We start from the raw sequence: 11,771 nt of genomic DNA on the forward strand, positions 1-11,771 counted from the left end.
TAGTAACTTTCAACTCTATATAGAGAATAGAGTTTATTTTTCAACACAGTACACTACAAAGAAAGTCTTTATAACTTCTAAAAAACAAATCACATTGGCACATGTATACATATGTAACAAACCTGCATGTTGTGCACATGTACCCTAGAATTTAAAGTATAATAATAAAATAAATAAATAAATAAATGCTAGTAACTTTCAACTCTATATAGAGAATAGAGTTTATTTTTCAACACAGTACACTACAAAGAAAGTCTTTATAACTTCTAAAAAACAAATCACATAAGCACCTTTTCTGATTATAACGCCAAAAACTGATAAGTTTTGACATTGAAAGAAATAAAATTCAACCACTTAAAAATTAAAGTCCATTCTCCTTGGTAACTCTCAGGCCAGAGAGGAAAATAAACTCTTTCATTACAAAATATAATCACACCACTACATCCTAAAGTGTCTGAATGCCATCAAAACTGTTATCTGGGCCGGGTGCAGTGGCTCACGCCTGTAATCCCAGCACTTTGGGAGGCCGAGGCGGATGGATCATGAGGTCAGGAGATCAAGACCATCCTGGCTAACACAGTGAATCCGTCTCTACTAAAAATACAAAAAATTAGCCAGGTGTGGTGGCATGCACCCGTAGTTTCAGCTACTCGGGAGGCTGAAGCAGGAGAATGGTGTGAACCCAGGAAGCAGAGCTTGAAGTGAGCCAAGACGGCGCCACTGCACTCCAGCCTTGGCAACAGAGCAAGACTCCGTCTCAAAAAATAAACAAAAACAAAAAACTGTTATCTGAAGAAAATTTATACCACCAAAGTTTGCATTGTTAAAAAAAAAAAAAAGACTTACAATAAATTAAGTACTGAACAAAAGAAGCAGAGAAAAAACAAAATTAATATTAAAAATAATAAAAAGAAATTCATACAATAAAAGTAGAAAACAATCATTACTAAAATAGTAGAAAAAAAAATAATTGCAAGAGCTACTTTTTTCAAAAGACAAATAAGAAAGAAAATGAAACTATTTTTCAGTACTGCATTAGAAGATGCTGCTACATTAAACTGCTACATTAAAAAGTGCTTTATGATTTCCAGAGAACTTTAGTATAAGCCTCGGCCGTGACTCCCCTGACTCAAACCCATGACTGACTTAGATACTGACATGGTTTGGCTGTGACCCCACCCAAATCTCATCTTGAATTGTAACTCTCATAATTCCTGCAGGTTGTGGGAGGGACTTGGTGGGAGATAATTGAATCATGGGGGCAGTTTCCCCCATAATGTTCTCATGGTAGTAAATAAGTCTCATGAGATCTGATGGTTTTATAAGAGGTTTCCCTTTGCACTTGACTCTCATTCTCTCCTTGCCTGCCACCATGTAAGATGTGCCTTTCGCCTTCTGCCATGATTGTGAGGCCTCCCCAGCCACGTGGAACTGTGTGGTCCATTAAGCCTCTTTTTCTTCATAAATTACCTAGTCTCGGGTATGTCTTTATTAGTAGCATGAAAAAAGACTAATACAGATACAAATAAAAGTGGTCAACTGTACAATTTAACCTACCCATGGAAAGTTCTAATCACTACTTTTAACCCTATGAAGTGGGCTCCCCCTTTCTGGTACCTAACAACATTTTAGTCAGATGCTGTTTGTTTACAAATATTTTCTTTTGCTAAAACTTAGTCAAGTGCAATTAAAAGCTTCAACTTTCTACATAATTCAAGGTTTTCCCTTCTAAATCATGCTGGACTTGAGACTCCTGGAGCTTGTAACAGAGAAGGGATAAGCAGGCATCCCAATGCTAACCAAGACTCGTTGCTGGCATGGCTCCCTGATGGGAGACATCCAGTTCTGCCTGAAAATCTTTCCCAGCCCTGCTCCTTACCTTCCACCACCAATGACCTACCCCACGGCCTCTGCTGTCGCAGTTCTGAAAGGTCCAGCTGATGACCCCTTGGGTGGGTAAAGTACCAGTAAATGTCTTCAGCACCCTAAGCGAGGTCCAGATGAGCCACAGGTAACTTATCAGCCTTGTCATGCTGACCCCTGCAAGTTCAGCCCATGCCCCATTCAACCCTGCCATTTCTTTCTGATTTTCTTTTCCTCCATTCAGGTAGAAATATGGGCAGGTCATCACCTCCACTGTCCCAGGTAATGTGCAAACAGGGATAAAGAGCTAGGCCCCCACTCACTGGTACATCCTGATCTTTAAGAATGAGGATCTTATCACTGTCCCCACTCCTGGGCTTCTGATATAAGATGGTAAATCCCATCACAAACATAGCACCCTCTGAAAGACCCAGTTCTCAGATGACTCTCTCTCTCTAGTCTTCTTATACAGGCTGAGGTGGGGCAGTGGGGGTGGTAGTTGGTGATGGTAGGGCCAGTTAACTGATATTTTAGGAAACCCTGCTCAGTGGTGGCCTTTTTAAAAATGTTCTCTACTTTGAGGTTTGGCCAAAATCCTTACCCAGAGAGAAAGTCCCCATATAACATTTTGTTCCATGTACATAATAATTTCTCCATGAGTCTGTTTTTTTTTAACTTTAAGTTCTGGGATACATGTACAGAAAATGCAGGTTTGTTACATAGGTATACGCATGCCATGGTGGTTTGCTGCACCTATCAACCCATCATCTAGGTTCCCTCCCCTCACCCCCTACCCAACAGGCCCCGATGTGTGTTGTTCCCCTCCCTGTGTCCATGTGTTCTCATTGTTCAACTCCCACTCATGAGTAAGAACATGTGTTTGGTTTTGTGTTCCTGTGTTAGTTTGCTAAATATGATGGTTTCCAGCTTCATCCATGTCTCTGCAAAGGACATAATCTCATTCCTTTTTATGGCTGCATAGTATTCCATGGTATATATGTACCACATTTTCTTTATTCAGTCTATTATTGATGGGCATTTGGGTTGGTTCACAGTCTTTGCTATTGTCAATAGTGCTGCAATAAATGTACACGTGCATGTGTCTTTATAGTAGAATGATTTATATTCCTTTGGGTATATACCCAGTAATGGGATTGCTGAGCCAATGCATTTCTGGTTCTAGATCCTTAAGGAATCACCACACTGTCTTCCACAATGGTCAAACTAATTTGCATTCCCATCAATAGTGTAAAAGCATTCCTGTTTCTCCACAACCTCACCAGCATCAACTGTTTCCTGACTTTTTAATAATCGCCATTCTGACTGGTGTGAGATGGTATCTCATTGCAGTTTTGATTTGCATTTCTCTAATGATCAGTTATGTTGAGCTTTTTTTCATGTTTGTTGGCCATATAAATGTCTTCATTTGAAAAATGTCTATTCATATCCTTTGCCCACTTTTTGATGGGATTGTTTGTTTTTTTCTAGTAAATTTGTTCAGGTTCCTTGTAGATTCTGAATATTAGACCTTTGTCAGATGGGTAGATTGCAAAAATTTTCTGCCATTCTGTAGGTTACCTGTTCATTCTGATGATAGTTTCTTTGCTGTGCAGGAGCTCTTTAGCTTAATTAGATTCCATTTGTCAATTTTTGCTTCGGTTGCAACTTCTTTTGCCATTTTCATCATAAAGTCTTTGCTCATGCCTATGTCCTGAATGATATTGCCTAGGTTTTCTTCTAGGGTTTTTATGGTTTTGGTTACATAGATATATACATGCCATAGTGATTTGCTGCACATATTAACCTGTCATCTAGTTTCCCTCCCCTCACCTCCTACCCCCCAACAGACCCTGGTGTGTTAATTGAGTTAATTTTTGTATACAGTGTAAGGAAGGGCTTCAGTTTCGGTTTTCTGCATATTCTCCATGAGTCTTGGGTCATCTTCTTAATAAATGGAGTTCACTCTCTGGCTGTCTCCCCTATTTCAAGGCTCAGAGAACCCTGAGCAATGAAATGGATTGAAGACCCAGTTTCCCTGTTTCTCCAGGGTAAGTCTTATTAAGCCTTATCTAATATCAGCCTTCATAGTCCTTGTGGCGCACCTCACCTCTGCCCAGTGGTGTCCCAGAGAGGAGAAAATGGAGCACCACAAACTCTTGCTAAAGTGGGTACTTTAATCAGAAACAACCCATCCTCAGTTCTGCAGCACCTTTACCACCTTTGGAGTGGTGAAAATCAGAAGGCACTAGTTCTGGTGTTGGGCCAGAAATGCCAGATGCTGCCCAGTGTTCTGACCACCCCAAACCCAGTTTCCCTGTTCCCCAAGGGACCTTGCACATCCTTGAGAAAATTTGCTCATCAGCACTACCTATGAACACTAGATGACTGACAAATCTGTCTCATAAAAGTCCAGTCACACTTATTTCCATCTACCTGCAAGTTGTCCCCGGGGTTGGAATAAAAGCATCCCATAGATAGTATTTGATGAAAGCAGAGAATTTAGACTATTTGAAAGAAACTGACATAGCAAGATGCAACTCCCTCTTGTAAAAGATAGAAATGACCCCCAAGCTAGGTTAAACCAGAGCCCCAGAGAGCCTGCTGCTGAGAGAATCAGCTACTTAGGGAGAATAGCAGCTGGGCATGAATTTGAAAAGCATTACTTGTAATGGAGTCACCTGTAGTGCAAAGGGCCAACTTGGATTCACTATTGTTCAATTCTTTCTATGGCTTTCTCTCTAGCCTCACAAATGAAATCGTGTGTGATCGCTAAGTGAATGCTGGTACAGGATTTAGACTCCACGTAAGGAAAAGAACAACCTGTTTGATTGCTATGATCTAGTCTTCAGTCTTTTCAGAACATGAAGTTATTACAAATAGTGACAGTTAAAGATTTCTGAAAAGTGAATTTTTTTTTGTTTTGCTTTTTTATAAGCTACCTCTACAGATAAGGTAACAAAGTGAGAGAATTTGGATAGAGTTTTAAAGAATGCACGGGAGCTGATATTCATTCTGTGATATATAATGTTAATGTTTACCTACTCCAGGAGATACTTCACACTGTCGTTTATAACACAAGAGTATTTCTAACCTTACTTGCCAAATGTTCAACTTATTTGCCTGGGGGTAGCCCCTTGTAGTAGGTTGAATTACAGCCCCAAAAATGATGTATTCACATCCTAATACCCAGACCCTGTGAATGTGACATTATTTGGAAAAGGGTCTTTGCGGATAGCATTATCCAAGTAAACCTTAAATCCAGTGACAAGAGACCTTATAAAAGGAGAGGAGAAGACAAAAATTGGAAAGCCATGTGAAGACAGGGATTGGGCATTTCCTTTCCTAATTATAGCAAAACCTGCTAGTTGTCTCCTCACATTAATTTATCTTTTCTGTATCCATTTTAGAACCCTTGATTTTAGCCAGACCTATGGCCACCTAAGTGAGAAAAAATATAGACTACACTTCCCCATGCAGCCCCCTAAGTGGCTGAGTGTAACCACATGACTAAGTTCTGGGCAGTAATCAAATGTGTGGTGGACAACTTTCAAGATGAAACTATAAAGGGACCATTTATCCCCTCCTCTTCTTCCACTTTTTTGCTTGCTCAGATAAAGAAATGATGATTGAATCTTGAGCAACCAAGTTGAATTATAGTGAAAGAACTATAGGCTTTGAATGGCAGAACAAAAACATAAAAGAAGCATAGGTTCCTGGTGTCATGTGGTAGAATGTCAGCTCTCCAGATTTCATTAATATAAGAGCTAGATAAGGCCAGGCGTGGTGGCTCATGCCTGTAATCCCAGCACTTTGGGAGGCCGAGGCAGGTGGATCACGAGGTCAGGAGATCGAGACCATCCTGGCTAAGATGGTGAAACCCCGTCTCTACTAAAAATACAAAAAATTAGCCAGGTGTGGTGGCGGGCGCCTGTAGTCCCAGCTACTCAGGAGGCTGAGGCAGGAGAATGGCGTGAACCCCGGAGTTGGAGCTTGCAGTGAGACGAGAGCGCACCACTGCACTCCAGTCTGGGAGACACAGTGAGACTCCATCTCAAAAAAATAAATAAATATATATATATATAGAAGAGCTAGATAAGCTTTACATCACTATAATTTTGGATTTTTGTCACATGCACCAGCTATACTGATATAGACATCAATATTTCTTTTTATTTTGTCTCCTTTCCTCTGGCCTGAAATGTATACCCAATGCTAGGAGGTGCAGCAGCCATCTTGCATACATGAGGATGAGGTGCATGTGCTCAGAATGGTAGCATGAAAAGATGGAAGGAACCTGGTCCCTGGATGACAGCCCTGGGTGCTCTTTTCTAGACTTTTTAACTTATGACAAAAATGAACTCATTATATGTTTAAGTTACAGTTTGTGGTAATTTATGTTACTTACTGCTAAATATAATCTTATCTAATACATTTCAAAGGAAAAAAGGCTGATACAGGAAAAAATTGTTTGTTGTATTCATTAAATAAGAACAGGCTGATACAAAAATGAACCAATTATAAGTATTGAAAATGAAAATATAAATGGCTGAGAACAGTTGTAGAACAAATTAATGAGCTAAGAGGGCAAATTCCTCTGGATCACAATGAAACAGAAAATTAAAGGAGGGATATAAACACCATTTTATTAGCTTCCTAGCACTGTAGTAACTGGGTGGCTTAAACAACAGAAATTTATTGTTCCAGTTCTGGATGCTAAAAGTCCAAGATCAAAGTGTTGGCAGGGTTGCATCCATCCGAGGGCTGTGAGGGAGAATCTATTCCATGCCTTTCTCCTAGCTTCTGGTTGTTTGCTGGAAACTTCTGGCATTCCTTGATTTCTGAATGCACCACTCTGACCTCTGCCTCCATGTTCACATGGTGCTCTCCTTGTGTGTGTTTGTCTGTGTCCAAATTTCTTCTTTTTACAAGGACTAATTTTCTTAACTAATTACATTTGCAACAATCCTGTTTCCAAATAAGGTCATATTCTGACCTTAAGGACACCGGAGGTTAGAACTTCAACATATGAACTTTAAGGAGATGCAATTCAACCCATAGCAGCAGTTCAAAACAAGGAGAAAATATAAGAGGAGGCCTAATATCCATATCATGGGAGTTCAAAGATAAGAAAAACAAAATTGAAGAACAGAAATTGTTTTAAATAAATAATGGTAGAAAATTTTCCTGAGCCAAAGAATGACGTGAGTTCACATGTACAGAGAACCCATTGATTACTGAGCAAGATAAATGTAAAAAAGACCCACTCCTTGTCAAATCATAATAAAATTTGACAATAGGAATAAACACAAAAGTTTTTTAAACATCCAAAATCTTTAAAAATTACACTTCAAAATAACAAATATTAGATTAACATTAGATTTCATAAGAACACTACTGGAAGCAACAAGACAGTGGAGCAATACACTCAGAGTTTTAACAGAAAATTATTTTGAATTATCATTCAAGTGAGAGGAAAAATTAAAAACTGTGCCGGTTAGCAGTTAAGTAACTATTGATCCAACTGCAATTTCAGGAGTGGGAAATAATTAGTCCCAGCCAGTCAGAGCAATCCAGTCTTCTTGCTAGGACTTGGCTCAGGAATGAGTAGGTGACACATTCCAGTTGAGGCACCAGCCGAAATTTCTTGGGTCTCTAGAAAAGCCACTTCCTTATTCTCCTAGGACTGGATCTCTTCCTCCCATTGGAAATGGACATGAAAACAGATCATCCATTGCTCACCCCATAGTCACAAAGGTACCATATTTAAGATGGAACTGGCATCCATGCCTTTCTCAACTGAAGTTCTACAGGAGAATTAAAGCCTGCTGCAAATGACTTGTGTGACTCATCAATTCTCTCAAGTATGATACAGACTTAGATACCATGCTAGATGCATAGGAGATAGGTTAATTTATTGCATTCAATGGGTGTCTGTTGTGGGAAGTCAGGGACCCCGAAGGGAGGGACCGGTTGAAGCCGTGACAGAAGAACATAAATTGTGAAGATTTCATGGACATTTATTAGTTCCCCAAATTAATACTTTTATAATTTCTTATGCCTGTCTTTACTGTAATCTCTGAATATAAATTGTGAAGATTTCATGGACACTTATCACTTCCCCAATCAATACCCTTGTGATTTCCTATGCTTGTCTTTACTTTTATCTCTTAATCCCGTCATCTTCTTCATAAGCTGAGGAGGATGAATGTCGCCTTAGGACCCTGTGATTGTGTCAACTGCACAAATTGTAGAGCATGTGTGTTTGAACAATATAAAATCTGGGCATCTTAAAAAAAAGAACAGGATAACAGTGATGTTCAGGGAACGAGAGAGGTAACTTTGAACTGGCTGCTGGTGAGCCGGATGGAACAGTGCTATATTTCTCCTCTTTCATAAGCAAATAGGAGAAATATCACTGAATTCTTTTTCTCAGCAAGGAACATCCCTGAGAAAGAGAATGCGCCCTGAGGATAGGCCTATAAATGGCCCCTTTAGAAGCACGCCCTCTTTTTTGGTCGAAGCCAAAGGAATGAAATAAGCCCGGGTCTCCTGTAGCACTCCCAGGCTTATTAGAAGGAGGAAAATTCCCACCTAATAAATTTTGGTCAGACAGGTTGTCTGCTCTCAAACCCTGTTTCCTGATAAGATGTTATGGACAATGCGTGCCCAAGACTTCATTAGCAATTTTAATTTCGCCTCATCCGGTGGTCCTGTGATCTCACCCTGCCTCCATTTGCTTTGTGATATTTTATTACCTTGTGAAGTATGTGATCTCTGTGACCCACACCCTATTCGTGCACTCCCTCCCCTTTTGAAAATCGCTAATAAAAACTTGCTGGTTTTACCGCTCCGGGAACATCATGGATCCTGCCGACATGTGAGGTCTCCCCCTGACACCCAGCTTTAAATTTCTCTCTCATGCTCTTTCCCTTTATTTCTCAACCCAGCTGAGACACTTAGGAAACAGAAAAGAACCCACGTTAAACATCGGGAGCGGGTTCTTCCGATAGGTGTCTTATGTCATTAGTGCTTCATTTCTACAGTGGGGTGAGAAGAGCAAATCTACAGGCTCAACCCAGCCCACCACCTGCTTTATTGGGACCCTGGGCTCATTTGTTACATATTATGTATGATTACTTTCACACTGCAAAGGCAAGTTTGAATAGTTGTGATACAGATTATATGGACTCCAAAACCTAAAATACTTGCTATCTGTTTGTTTACAGGACAAATTTGCCAGCCTGACTCTAGAGAAATCTCAGCTGAGAAAGTCTGCAAAGAAATTTGGCTGTGTCTACCTTGGTCTTTACCTCATTGAGCAGGGGCTGATTTCTTCACTTGCAACCCTATCGCTGGGTCATTATCAGGATTAAGTGAGTCAATAACTGCAAAACACTTCGAATAGAGTCACACGGTAAGCACTCAGAAAATGTTAGCTCTTCTTCCAAGGCAGATACCAACTTCCGTTTACTTTTTCTGCAGGTTGGCAGTTTGGCCTGGGCTCAACTGGATGGTTCTTCTGACATTGGCTAGACTTGCTTTTGCAGCTGCAAGTAGATTTAGGCAGCTCTGCTTCTCTGTGTAGCCCTGGCCAGGATGATCCCCATCACATATCTGGCAGATAACTACCTGTCACCAGGGTAGCTGAACCATGTGGTATTTAGTGAGCCTCTGATTCCCTTCCTACTTCAGTCCCTTTTGGAACCCCCTAGCCCCCACAAAAAGCCATCTTTTTACATTGTGAAGCCATGTTTTACATTATGCATGATCTACATCAAGTTAATATATCTTAACCTCATTAAAATATCAAACAAACATTTAAGTACTTACTAAATGTCAATACTCTATGAAATGGCTTTGCTTTTTCCTTCCTTTTGAAATTCAAAACTTTATTTGAACAGAAGCCAACTGGCTTTTCATGGTGGCTAGGGGGTCCTAAAAGGGACTGAAGTAAGGAAGGCTTCATATGGTCTAGGCTTGAAACTGGAGCAGTATTACTTCCACTATATTTCATTAGTCAAACAAATTGCAAGACCAGCTCATATTCGAAGAGTGGGGAGATAGATTCCACTTCCTGAAGAAAGGAGCTACAGAGCCCCTTTGCAAAGGGACATGTATACGAGAAAGAATAATTGCAATCATTTATATGCATGATCTATAACGAGTTAATATATCTTAACCTAATGGAAATATCAAACAAACATTTAAGTACTTACTAAATGTCAATACTCTATGAAACGGCTTTGCTTTTTCCTTCCTTCAGAAATTCAAAACTTTATTTGGACAGAAGTCTTTTAAAAATAAATAAGTTCTTTTGCTCTTAGTACGTGTTTGTCTATGGGAGGACATCTGAATGCACGTAATAACGAACCGTCTTCAGCACCATGGACTCATGAAATTCAGCTGATTGATCCTCAGTCCTCACTCCATCTATAGCAACATGCTGAGCTTATTCTTGAATTTTAATTCCTCTTTAAATAAAACTGCAACATAAAACTCTAATTTTGTTTTAAGTGCATAAAGTGAAAGAAAAAAATTTTTTTTTTACATTTTTTTTTATTATTATACTTTAAGTTCTGGACTATATGGGCAGAACATGCAGGTTTGTTACATAGATATATACATGCCATAGTGATTTGCTGCACCCAACAACTCGTCAGCACCCATCAATTTGTCATTTATATCGGGTATAACTCCCAATGCAATCCCTTCCCCCTCCCCCCCATGATAGGCCCCGATGTGTGATGTTCCCCTTCCCGAGTCCAAGTGATGTCATTGTTCAGTTCCCACCTAAGAGTGAGAACATGTGGTGTTTGGTTTTCTGTTCTTGTGATAGTTTGCTAAGAATGATGGTTTCCAGCTGCATCCATGTCCCTACAAAGGACGCAAACTCATCCTTTTTTAAGGTGAAAGAAAATTTTATCTCTCGGTTTTTGTTAACTTGTTATGAACATCTTCGTAACGTAAAAACATTGCGATATACTAACCACATTATCTTCAAAAATAAAAGAGTAACAACTTTTTCCTTCACTTAAAAATGGAAATAACAAATAATGATAAAAGATTGGAGAAGAATCTAACAGTATTCTAAGACCTCCCAGCCTTCCTTTCTCCAAATGTGTAAATCATTAAGTATTCAAATGATTAATGCAGTCATGATCAAGCTTACCAGAATAAGTCATTTATTTGTCCACCCTTGGCTATCCAGCTTCATTAGCGCCCTTAGGAAAATTAAGATGTCTTCACATTCCAGGCCTAACAACATGTTCTTGCCTCTCCTATTACTTTACATATGAGCTTGCCAGTGCTTTCTCTGTTAATTAGATTTGTTTTCTCCCCTCCACCTCCAATTTTAGGCATGGTTTATATCCCCTTGCTTTCTGAAGCCTGGCTTCAAACCATGTAAGATAGCAAAACAGTATCTTTTTTGAAATGCAACTGGAAAAAGAGAAAACATATTGACTTTTAGCATAATAATGAGAAGAAGAAAGAATAGTAAACATCTATAAGTCATGTAGGGTATGTCAGGCACTCTTCTAAGTAGTTTACAGACATTAGGTTATTAATTTTCACAAAATCCCACAATATAATATAGATGTTACAGATAACATATATATACATATATAAAATATTTTCCTGATTTTATAGATAAGAAAACTGAGAAACAGAGACTTTAAAGGCTTATGCCAGGTCACACAGCTAAGCAGTAGAACTGGGATTTGGAACCAGGCAATCTGGTTTCAGTACTCATTAATTTAGCCATTATACTATGCTGCCTGTCCATAAAAACACCCAGGAAGTAGGTTGACATTATAAAAGATATAATTGTAGTGTAGATATTTGCTCCTGAGGCTGGACCAATGAGCAGCATTTCAATTCATATTTTCTTATTCCAGATTCATCCTGGG

This window comes from Colobus angolensis, unplaced genomic scaffold (genome assembly GCF_000951035.1).
Source record: "Colobus angolensis palliatus isolate OR3802 unplaced genomic scaffold, Cang.pa_1.0 Scaffold70, whole genome shotgun sequence".
In the NCBI taxonomy this organism is placed as follows: Eukaryota; Metazoa; Chordata; class Mammalia; order Primates; family Cercopithecidae; genus Colobus; species Colobus angolensis.